Source organism: Mobula birostris, chromosome 29 (assembly GCF_030028105.1).
Source record: "Mobula birostris isolate sMobBir1 chromosome 29, sMobBir1.hap1, whole genome shotgun sequence".
NCBI lineage: Eukaryota > Metazoa > Chordata > Chondrichthyes > Myliobatiformes > Myliobatidae > Mobula > Mobula birostris.
The window spans coordinates 20,070,040-20,082,727 of record NC_092398.1 but is presented as its reverse complement, the minus strand read 5'-3'; positions in this window follow the sequence as shown (position 1 = coordinate 20,082,727).

Here is a 12,688-nt window from a genome sequence, read left to right as displayed (position 1 = left end):
TGGCAATGGCGTCAGCGGATCTAATGGTCGTTCTAACTTCTGTAATCGTGGAGCAGATTAATAATATCTACTTATTTGCTCATTTCCTGCTTATCACTCCGATATGCGCTGTAATACTTGTCCTCAGGACGGTAGCAATGGATTGTTCCGTTTGGTTTACGGTCGCTTTCACTTCTGACCGCGGCATCGCAATTTGCTGTGAAAAACTGCGGATACAGTACTGCACAGAGAGAGTAGCGACTGTGTTGATAGTAGCTGTAGGTGCGGTGAGCTGCGTGAGGTGCATTCCATATTACTTCACAGTGGAGGCCTACGTTATAATCAACAACATTCCTTGGCGTTGCGTCCAAACACGTCAATACTTTACAGCACCGGTATGGAAGGTGTACGAAATATTTGACAGTGTCACAACACCATTGCTGCCAATATGTTTAATTCTACTTTTCAATGCTCTAACCATCAGATATATTTTAGCAACAAACAGAGTCCGGCGGGAACTGCGGAGAGGCCGCGAGAATCAGAGGGACCCAGAGGTGGAAAGCCGGCGAAAATCAATGATATGGCTCTTCGCTCTTTCAGCCAATTTCATCTTACTCTGGATGCCTTACATCGTACACTCTCTAAACTGGCAAACGGAAAATTATTTCTACACAGACAGGTCTTTAAGCACCCCAATATATATCCTGCAACAATTTGGGTTTATGCTCAGATTTCTCAGTATCTGCACCAACACGTGCATCTACGGACTGACACAGAGGAAATTCAGGGAAGAGCTGAAGAATGGAGTGAAATATCTATTCACTTTCAAAAAAATAAACTAATATTCGATTATAGCAATATGTCCTATGAGTCGAAATAAAATGGTGTTCGGCAGTTGGGATGGCTACTTTCCAGTTTATTCAGTGAAATTAATTAGTTCAGGACAGGGACCATGAAATGCACTAGAGATAGCTTAGTTGTATTATCGGACGCATAGTTGAGCACATTCCATCTTTGAAGTATAACATCTGAACTTCAATCGCAATGTCGCAGTTGCATGGGCGTGCTTCAGCATTTAAAATGACGTGAGTGTGTACTTAACTTGGGGATCAGTCAATTCGGTGGTTGTGAAGGAAAAATTGTCTGGAAATTTAAAAGAAAATGTAGATTGTTGGAATGATCGAGTTAACGTTTACTAAGGGCTGCGGGCATTTACACAGAAAAGAGTTCGAGACTGGATACCACCAGTACCCATCTTCTTCAATAGGAAATTGGCTTACATTTTGCACTAGTTGTTTTCAACCGCATTTCCTTCTAGACTTTCTTTCTAATGATCTACCTAACCGGGAAGATATCGGATTTGCCTATAATCTTGGTGATGAGAATGATGATCACGATGACGATACGTTCAAGGACATTATGGATACATTTTCTGCTATTTTACTGTTAGGAGTTTTACCATCAACACCTAAGTGCAATCACCTTAAACAGGAATATTAAATTGTTAATTAATGTCATTATAAGACCCTCCCCCGCCCCCCCTGTACGTATGACGTTTAAAAATAAATTACCTGTTTCGGGGCCGTTCTCCTGCTTCGCTGTGCCTATTCTACGTTAAATATCAGAAATATCCACCTGTGTATTTGCAAATGAAAGCTCAACATGAAAGCACGGCATTATAACTGATGATTTGGGATAATGTTTCATTTCAACCCATCTGCGTCCTTTGTTTGTCTCAGTAGTCACTTTATTGGTTACGTCCTATACCTAATAAAGTGGAATCTCAGTGATTTTCATACTGTCTACTGCCGTAGCGACGTGTAGTGCGTTCAGATATACTCTTCCGTACATCGCTGTTGTAACGCATGGTTATTTGTATACGGTAACCAGTCTGACCATTCTCCTCTGACATCTCCCGAGAACAAATTGTTTTCGCCCACAACGCTGCTGCTTACAAGATAAGACCATCAGACCATTTGACATAGGAGCAGAATTAGCCCATTCAGACCATCGAGTCTGGTCCGCCATTGCATCACGGCATATCCTGGATCCCACTCAACTCCATAAACCTGCGTTCTCGCCATATCTTTTGATGCCCTGATCGATCAGAATTATATCCACGATATACCCACGAACTTGGTCTCCACCACAGCCTGTGGCGGAGCATTCCACAGATTTACTACACTCTGTATCAAAACAGTCCTCTTTAACTCGATTCAAATTTGAGGCTGTGCCCTTTTGTTCTGATACCCCAGCAAAGGAAACATCTTCCCCACATCCACTGTATCTAGTCCTATCAACATTCAATACGTTTCAATGAGATCCCCCCGCCCTCCTCTAAATTCCAGTGAGTACACACCCAAAGCTGCCAACGCTCCTCATATGTTAACCTTTCATTCCAGGCATCATCTTCGTGAACCGCCTAGGGGCTCTCTCCGATAACAACACATACTTTCTGAGATATGGGGCACAAAACTTTTGACGATACATCATGTGCAGTCTGACTGGTGAGTTATAAAGCTTTAGCATTTTCTCCTTGTTTTTATGTTCTATTCCACTTGAAATATATGCTACCACTGCATTTACCTTCTTTACCACAGACTCAACCTGTAAATTAACCTTCGTGACCTTCACACGAGGATGCTGATAGTTGATCCTTTTCCCTATTTAAATAATAATCCGCACTATTATTTCTTTTACCAAAGCATATTTTCATACATTCACAAACATTGTACTCAATCTTCCACTTTTTTGCCCATTTTTTCACCTTGTCGAAGCCCCGCTGCGATCACATTGTTTCCTCAGCACTGCCTACCGCCTCACCAACGTGCGCAAACACATCAATTCCAAATAATCGACAAACAATGTGAAAAGTGACGGTCCCAATACTGACCTTTGAGGAACACCACTAGTCATTGGCAGCCAACCAGAAAAAATCCCCTTTATTGCCACTCCCTGCCTCCTAGATGTCAACTATTCCTCCATCCATGCCAGTATCTTTACTGTAACGCCATAGGACATTTTCTGGATAAGCAACCTCATGTGTGGCACCTTAGCAAATGCATTCTGAAAATCGAAGTAAATGGCACCCACTGCCTCTCCTTTGTCCCCTGTTAGCATCTCGCTGGCAAAATTTTCCGGTGTTCCAATATCAACTTTCATCACTAATTTACTCTATATATCTGGGGAAAAAACAACGTTGTGTATCCTGCTTTGTACTATTGGTTAGTGTGTCCTCATATTTCGTCTTTTCCCTTCTCATAACTTTCTAAGTAGTGTTTGATGGATTTTAAATGCTGCTCAATCATCCAAAAACACAGTCACATTTGCTACCTTGTATGCCCTTTTCTTGCCTCTTCTGAAGTCCTTAACTTCCCTTGTCAACTATGATTGCCAGCCCCTGCCATTTGAGAACTTTTTCTGTGGGACAAATCAGTTTTGCGCCATGTGATCTAAACCCAAAAACTTCGGCTAACTCTACTCTGCTGACATCCCCACCAGTATCCTCTTCCAATTCATCTGGGCAACTCCTCTCTTATGCCGCTGCAATTCCCTATATGGGATTGCGATACTGATACATGTGACTTAGGCTTCTCCCTCTCAAAATGCAGTATGAATTCAATCATATTACGATCACTGCCTCCTCAAGGTTCCTTTACATTTGCTCCCTAATGAGATCTGGGTTATTACACAACACCCATTCCAAGATAGGCTTAATCATCTCGCAGCCTTCAACAAATTCCCTCTCTTGCGATCCGGCACCCTTGCATATTGATGTACCCCATTACAATTGTGACATTGCCCTTGTTACTAGATTTTCCAGCCCCACATCTTGACTACTATTTTGAGGCCTATATATGATTCCAATAATATTTTGACCCTTGTAGTTTCTTAACTCCACCCACAAAGACTCGACATTCTCTTACCTTATGTCCTCTTACTAATAACGTAATTTCATCTCTTACCAACAGAGCCGCACCACCGCCTATGCCTTCCCATGTGTCCTTTCGATACAAAGTATATCCTTTAATGGTAAGCTCCCAACTATAGCCATTTTTCAGCCACTACTCAGTAATGCCCACAGCGTCATACCGACCAATTTCTAATTGCGCCAGCTTATTCCGAATGCTACGCGCATTTAAATACAGCACCTTTGGTCCTGTATTATTCGCCCTTTTGACTTTTGCTTCTGTAGCAGAATATAGCTATTTCCTCTGTCTGCATGTGTACCCAATCATTGGTTTGTCCTTACTTACTTTCATGTTACACCCATCATCTACTTGTAAACCTGTTGGCTCATCCTCAGCTCTATCATACTGGTTCCCATCCCCTTGGCATAGTAGCTTAAGTCAGTCCCAGCAGCTCTAATAAGCCTGTCCGCCGGAATATTGGTCCCCCTCAGATTCAGGTGCAACCCATCACTTTTGTACAAGTCACAAATGCCACAGAAGAGGTCCCGATATTCCAGAAATCTGAATCCCTACCTCCTGCTCCAATTCTCCACCCAAGCATTTATCTGCGACCTCATTCTATTCCATATTTTTAAATTTTGTTTTTAACACCATTCTCTGCAAACTCTATAGACTGTTGTGAGTGAAGATCCCGTGCGATCTGCATTTTCTAGGATACCCTGCTGGCACCAAAAATCATTTCACGGTCAAGTTCACTTGGATCATATTCTTCCCCATTCTAGTGTTGACCATGCCTGTATGATTTTATGCATTCAGTTTCTGCCACATGATAGGCGTATCATATATTTGTATTAATGAGCAGGTGTACAGATGTACCTAACGCAGTGCCCACTGAGTGCACCTAAATTATCTGGATGGCCGATGGAATTTAGTTCACAAATGTAAGCTAATAGACTTTGGGGCATTTAAATGAGGGGATATTCGATAAATTAACTTAAGACTGCATTCGCCGTGCTTAAGTTCATAGGCTGATATATGACCATGAGCTTTTACATTATTTGGCAGCTGTATAAACATTTCAGCTAAACCATACTTGGGTATTATGTGGCAGATCAGCTCACCAAGCTACAGAGTGCACGTAGCTGTTTTGGAAGGGTGCAAAAAAGATTCAATGTGATCACAGCACTCTAGTTATATGGAGAGATTGGAAAGTCGGTGGCTTTTGTCTTTTGAGTGCAGGAGACTAACGGGGATCTTCCTGAGATGTATCGTGAGATAATCGCAAACTTCTTCGAGATTTCTTCGGAAGAATAAAACCTGGGGACGTAATTTTAAGGTCATGGAAATGTTGAAAATAAATCAGAGGGGCACTATATTTTTAAACAGTGCGTTTGGTGTGCACATGGTAAATTCTTCTAAAGAAGGTAGCCGATGGTACAATGAGCAGATGGGCAGGTAGAACGATAAAACATAATGGGAGGACGTAAGCCAAATGTAGGACTATGGCATCTAATTTGAGAGGCATGGACAGGGTGCTGTGAGAAACAGTCGGGATGATCTCTCGTCAGGGATCAGAAGAATTGTTAAAGGCCCAAAGATTTGTGGAAATCAAGACTGTATAATCAATCTTGTGTTGTCTTGTCAATATCTGAGGCAGCTATTTACAATGTTGTAATATATAAATATCGTTTGCTGTTGCGTGTTTCGACTGCTGCTCTACTCATCACTACAGTTTAACGATCGCATGCGCTCAAACCTTTTCTTTCCGTCCCTTCACCGCTGCCACCTAACTAATTACCCTGTGAATATTTGTCCTTCAGAGCACTACATACTGGTTTATTTTACTTATTCTTTTATTTTGAGATGCAGCGCAGAAAAAAAAAAGCCGTTCCGCCTCATTGAGCCGCATGGGCCACGTTTTAAACATGAAACTAATCACAGGACAGTTTCAATTGACAAATTAACCTGCTAACCAGTACGTCTTTGGAACATGGGAGGAAACTGCAGCAATCGGAGTTAATCCACGGTGTCACGGAGAGAATATAGAAACTTCTTGCAGACGGCGCCGGAATTTCACTCCGGATTCCTGAACGTCCCGGGACGTAACAGCGTCGTGCCGGCCGCTACGCTGCGGTGGCATGTGATTGAAGGGTCTTACGACCAGCAGAAGAACGGGAACGATGTACATGATTGACAGCCAGTTGATGATGATGAGTGCAAATTGCGAGCGGGACTTGATGAAAGCTGGACGCGGTGAGCACAGATTTATTAAGGGCAATTGGGTGTCTATCTCGGAGTGAGTTGGATGAGGAAAGACATGTGGCTTCATGGTTGTTTATCTCAATCACTGACCGTTTGGGCAGAACTGACCAAATCTGCTCATTATCACATGAAAGTATTTTTTTAACAATTTTGCTTCCATTTTTTGTTGGCAGGCCAAGTGTTAATGTGTTAACTGATATATATTAGTTAAATAAAAAATGGTGCACAAAGATAAATAATATAAAAGTGTGAGGTAGTGTTCATGGATTCCATATCCATTTAAGAACCGGACGGCAGTGAGGAAGAAGCTGTTCGTGAATCGCTGAGTGTGCACCTGAGGCTTCTGTACCTGCACCTGATGATAGCAATGAGAAGAGGCTATGTGCTGGGTGATGGAGGCTCTTAATAATGGACGCCGCCTTTCTGAGATAACTCTCCTTGAAGATGTCTTGAATACTACGGATATTCTGATTTAAAAAGTCACTCATTAGGCCAAAACACGCTGTCGGCCTGTCAGAAGTAATCGCTTCGATCCTGTGCACTGCATCATTAACGTAGTAATAAGAAAATAGATTATTACATGCCGGGGATATGCCTGCTTCCATTTACTGCCATCAGATCAGATGTATACGAACCAGAAGATACACACATAGCGTTTTAGCAACAACTTCTTCTTCTCCTCTATCAGATTTCTAGACGGACAATGAATGCATGTACACTAGCTCACTATTTTTCGCTACTCTTTTTGCATTATTTAATTAACTTTACACACTATATATATATAGCCCGATACTCGGCCCTCTCCTGTGGCTCCAAGTAGCTGGTTGAATGCAATAGCGACCACACCTGTGTAAACCTGGCTTAACTAGGTGAGTGTAGCCAATGAGTCGCATACGCCGAAGATAGGGTCATTCCTGTCCTCAGAAGCGAAGTCATTTCCGGTGGACTGGCGGATGAGATCCAAAGGCGATGGTGCTATGCTTTATGGAGAATGAATGACATGACGATGCACGGAGTTTGTATTCATCCACTGCAACCAAAGAATCTCCAGGTGGACATGCATCTCTCACCTGTGGATCCGAGTAGCGGGTTGTATGAAACAGCGAGCACACCACGGTACACAGAGCTAAACCAGGTGAAGGTAGCCGGTGAGCCTCATACACTGGTGAGCTAAATATATGCATGTCCTCGGGTGCCAAGTTAGCTCCAGTGGACTGGGCGAATGAGACCAACCATGACATCCAACAACAAGAAAGCAGGTCAGCTATGGTTTATGGAGAGCGAAGGACATTACGATGAACAGAGCTTATGTTTATTCACTTTAACCAACGAATCTCTTCGTTCTGACAGTTACTGGACCCATTATATACATACAAGCGCGCGCGCGCCGACACAAACAGTGTATGTATTTAATTATTTATTTGCTATTGTACATGATAGTTTTTTTGGCATTACCTTATAATCCCGCCGCAAAACAACAATTTTCATGAGATATGTCAGTGGTATTAAATCTGATTGTGATTCTGATATATGTTGCGAAACATGTTGTTTTGCAGCAGCAGCATAGTTCATGCCATAATATTTTAAATAAGTTACAAGAGTAAATAACTAGTGCAAGATACCTTAGGATTATAAGATATAGGAGCAGAATTAGCCCATCGAGTATGTTCCACCATTTGATTATGGCTAATCCATTTCCTTTTCAGCCCTAAACTCTATCAACTGCTGCCTTAAATGTAAGTAAGACCTGGACTCTACCGTCTCCTATGGCATCAAATTCCACAGAATCAGCATTGTCTGGCTAAAGAAATCCCTCTTCATCTCCGTTCTAGAAGGACGCCCCTCTATGGTGAGGCTGTGTCCTCTGACCTGGACTCTCCCGCCATAGGAAACATCCTCTCCACATAGGAAATATTATCGTGGCAATTTGAAAATCGCTAAATTTCAATTAAGTCATCCTTCATTCTTCTGAAATTTTAATGAAAACGTCCCCAGAGCTATCAAACACTCTTCATATGACAAACTGTTCAATCTTGGATTAATTTTCATGAGCCTCCTTTGAGCCTTGTCCAGTGTCAACCTGGACATTACATCCTTGCTTTTATATTCTTGTCCTCTTGAGTCCTCAGCACCGACTCTAACTGCAAATTAACTTTTCGGGAATCCTGCACAAAGACTCCCAAGTCTCTTTGCATCCCAGATTTTTAAATTTTCTCTCCATTTAGAAAATAGTCTATTGTTTTATATCTTCCAGTAAAGTGCATGGCAGTACCCTTCCTGACACTGTATCCCATCTGCCAATTATTTGCCCATTCTCCTAATCTGTGTAGGTCCTTCCGAAGTTTTTTTCTGCTTCCTCCAACTACCTAGCCTTTCAGCTATTGTCCTCAAACGTTGCAACAAAGCCATCAATTCTTTAATCCAAGTTATTAACATATAAATTAAAAAGCAGCTGTCCCAACATAGACCCCTGTGGACCACCAATAGTCACCGACAGCCAACCAAAAAAAGTGCCCTTCATTCCCCCTCTTTGCCTTTTTGCTTTCAGCCACTGGTTTATCCATCCTAATATCTTTCCTGTAGTACTAGTCTTTACTTTCTACATATTAAAATACCAGTTTTCTACTGTCCTGTAAAACTTTTCAAGCAGTCTTATTTGAGGCAACTTGTCAAAGGCCTTCTGGAAATCCAAAGACCAAATTCCAAATTAAAATAAGAGGAATAACAAAGTCATGGTCACAGGTTCATGGACCTTTGTAAAGTCTGTTTGCGGTCTATATGACCTATCGAAGGAATGGACTTTTTTTTTTAATTTCTTGCTTCAATCGTGCAAACTGTTTTGTGTCATACTAAAGTACCCGCCTATTATTTTAATAAATCGCGCCTAGAACTGATTACGTTCCCTCAACTTTTGACTGAACGTTAATCTTCTGGATTCTTCCTGATTTCCTTATGAATGCAGCACAATTTATAAAACCCTTGACACTGTTCTCTTTTTGTCCCACTAATTTCGTCATCTGCCATGACATATGCTCTAGTGGTCTCTTTTCCTTCAAAATGGCTCCATGCAATTTTCACTGACAATGATGCCAGATAAGATATGCCGAGATGCTGCTTTGGACAGGGCAGTTCTGTTCGCACATGAAACTGCAGGAGTTATGTACATTTGCCAATGAGTGGAGGAGGGATGCTGTGGCCATGATAGAAGCATGTAAAATAATGAAAGACGTAGTTAGGTTAGTCTGTAAGCAGCCTTTCCACTACGAGGTGATAGGAGATCGGAAAGATATAGACTAAACTAAAGTCATGAAAAATTAAAAGATGTGTGGGAGCTTTTTTTTCGCACAACGGCTGGGGACTACCTCGTGTACATAATGTGAGATTCTGGAGAAAGCAGCGTCGCCGAATAAATTGAAGTACTTTAGTGAAACTTAAGCAAAGAGGCCTACATGTCTAGAGCCCAAAAACGTGATCGGTAGTCTTTGGTTCTTTTCCAGCGACCAGTTAGCGAGGCTGAAAGTGCTGATTAGACTTCATGAATTATGGTGCACCCAAAAAACAAACCCACAATTAGATAGATAGATAGACAGGCAGGCAGATGGATGAATAAATAGATAGATAGATAGACAGACAGACAGACAGGTAGATAGATAGATACATGCATGCATACATACATACATACATACATAGACACAAAGATACATGGATGAATAGATAGATGCCGAAACGTCTATCTATCATCAGATAAAACATCCGATTAGTGATGAACTGTAAAACCAGCAGGCTTGTGTAAATAAAGGGGCAGAGACATTCCAGTCTTGGAGACACAGTGATAGCACCCTGTTTATGTCACGTGGAAAATGAAGGAACGGCTCCTGAAGTCTGATTTATTGAAATGTAGCTGGGTCTCCGTATCTCTGTGAAAATAATCCAGAATATTCACCACGAGTTTACAAGTTTTAGTTCTGATAATTTTCAATGTTTATTAGATTCCCGCTGAAAGCCAAAATAATTATGCGCAATAAATTAAATAATGTACAGGAATATGCGTCAAAATAAAAGAAGATCACTGATAGAAGCATAAAATTTTGAATGGACGGAAAACGACGACGGCATCATCAGCGACAGAAAGATAATCCCGGCATTACCAAAAGCATAAAGGAGGAAAATGTATGAGAAGATAACAGACTCGATAATGTATTTAGAACGAGAGACGTAATGGTTACGACTTTCGGTGGAATAGGCCTGGTACTTTGGACGGTGTGGTCCATATATGTACTGAGTAATATTGACCTTCGGCCTTTCGCCAACGCGCAACCCCTTTGTTGCAAACGAACAGCTTGAACGGGTGATTGCAATATCAATTCAGATGAACTGATGAATTGAGAGGCATGTAGTGCAGCATGCATTTGCCATATTAAGTCGCACATATTGGTTGCAGTCGCTAGCAAACGTGTAAACCACCCAAAAGACAAGAGGGCGATATGCATTTTGCTCTACCTGAACGCCATTATATGTCAATGTTAAGTTCCCTGTTGTTTAATTTCCGAGTTGACAAATCGAGCCGAATCTATTAAATGATACATACTTGAGATGGAAGATCATATGGTATATATCATTGATCGCAAAGCGAAATGTTAAAAACTAAAGCAAAGATATTAGACAGTCAAATTTCTTGCAACAAATATTGCAACACAGTTTCAGTGTCTGAACAAACATTCATGTAATATCCCCCGAGGAGTGAAATGTGCTGCAGAGTGACAAACTGAGTAAAAATAGTTCAAGGTCTGTATTTTTCCATTGGGTTGTGACTGATGCGACTCAGGACTAATTAGTTCAGATGATCTTCGCTCTGTGGTATAAGAGATTCATGAACTTAATTTCCAACCTATTGTACATTTGGACAGCTGAGTACACGTAATCGCTGCCGCACTCAGGTAATGGGATACCCGGCAATATTTTACATTGCCAGCATCTACTATCCTGTACTTGCAGCGGTGGGTATACCTGGTAAGAAATGGATCTGTCTCCTATTTCTGTGAATCCCTTTACCTGTTGCAATTGTATGTAGTGTACTGATATTTTTGCCGTATTTTGATAACATATATAAGTTTGATTTATTTCCTTCTGTTTGTATTCGTATCAATAAAAATAAACGTTTGTGCAACGTATATGCTCCATCTAAAAACGTGCATTTTATACTCAGTATCCAATTTTTCATGCCAATTAACTATTTCTCCTTACTAACAAGCCTAAGAGCCCTTTGAGTCTTTGAATCAAAGTATATTTCATGGATGAGCAAGATCATGAGAATCACAATAATTGATACATCATTGCTGCTTAATCCTCATTTGCCTCGGCCGCAGCGGTTAGCGCGATAGTCTCACAGCACCGAAGTTCGGAGTTCATTTCCGTTTGTAAGGTATTTGTACGTTCGCCCCATGAACACTTGGGTTTCATCGGATTGCTCCGGTTTCCTCCAAATACCAAAGATATACTTGTTAGCAGATGAATTGTGATCATTGCAAATTGTCCCGTCAATAGGATCGGGTTAAAACGGGTGTTGCTGGGCGGTGCCTAGTCTTGAAGGTCTGGAAGGGCCTAATCCGCGTTCAATCTCAAATTAAATAAATAAAGTAAAAGTAAGCTTTGATTTCCTCAGTTTAGTCCTTAAACGTTGTCCTTTCCTCCACTAAGCCTTTGCCCTGAAAGTACTTCAATGTCGTCGTGCAGGGATGTTCAGTACAACGTATGTCCCATTATCCAAGTTGCGTTTTGCCTTTTGTCATGCATCTTCGTTCTATCGTTGCAACAATTTATTGCTGATTGTGAGGCCGCTTATTTATCATTGTTTTTACATTGCCGTAGATTAAGCATTTAATTTCCATGGTGGAAATTTTAATTTGATAGTTCTACTCGGCATCTACATCCCATCATAATTCTGTGCCCGTCTGGATTCTTCCGTTCCCGACATGTAATGTCTCATATGCGCCACGATGCACTGTGATCCGGGAGCAGCGTCGCAGCCTCCAGCTGTCCAACACGCCATGACGGCATACCAATGGCTATTACACACCGGAGACCTTTTCTCTCGTCTTCAAGTTCCTCTCCTCAAGGCTTAGATCACAATCGAACAATACAACGACAAATATTTTAAACATATTGACTTTCTACATAACATCTGTGTGTCAACTTCACACTTCAATACTGCTCTTCCGCTCAGCAGTTCCGGTCTGACAGCCCATCCGTAATCAGTGAAGCAAACTGCAGGCGGGGTGGATCTTCAGATGACGGGGTTCAACAATGTCAACGCATTATCTTTAACAATGCTGGTTAACTTTAAGCGTGGATTAGCTTGGGAATTGATTATGTACGTTTCATACCTGCAGTTAACGTAGCGGCGATTTTAATCCTATCACGCGGAAAATGTGGTCTCTCCAAATGTGTGACTCGTTACCTGGTGGCTATGGCGGCAGCGGATCTGATGGTGGTTGTATTTTCTATTATCGTGGAGCAGATTAATAACATCTATTTAT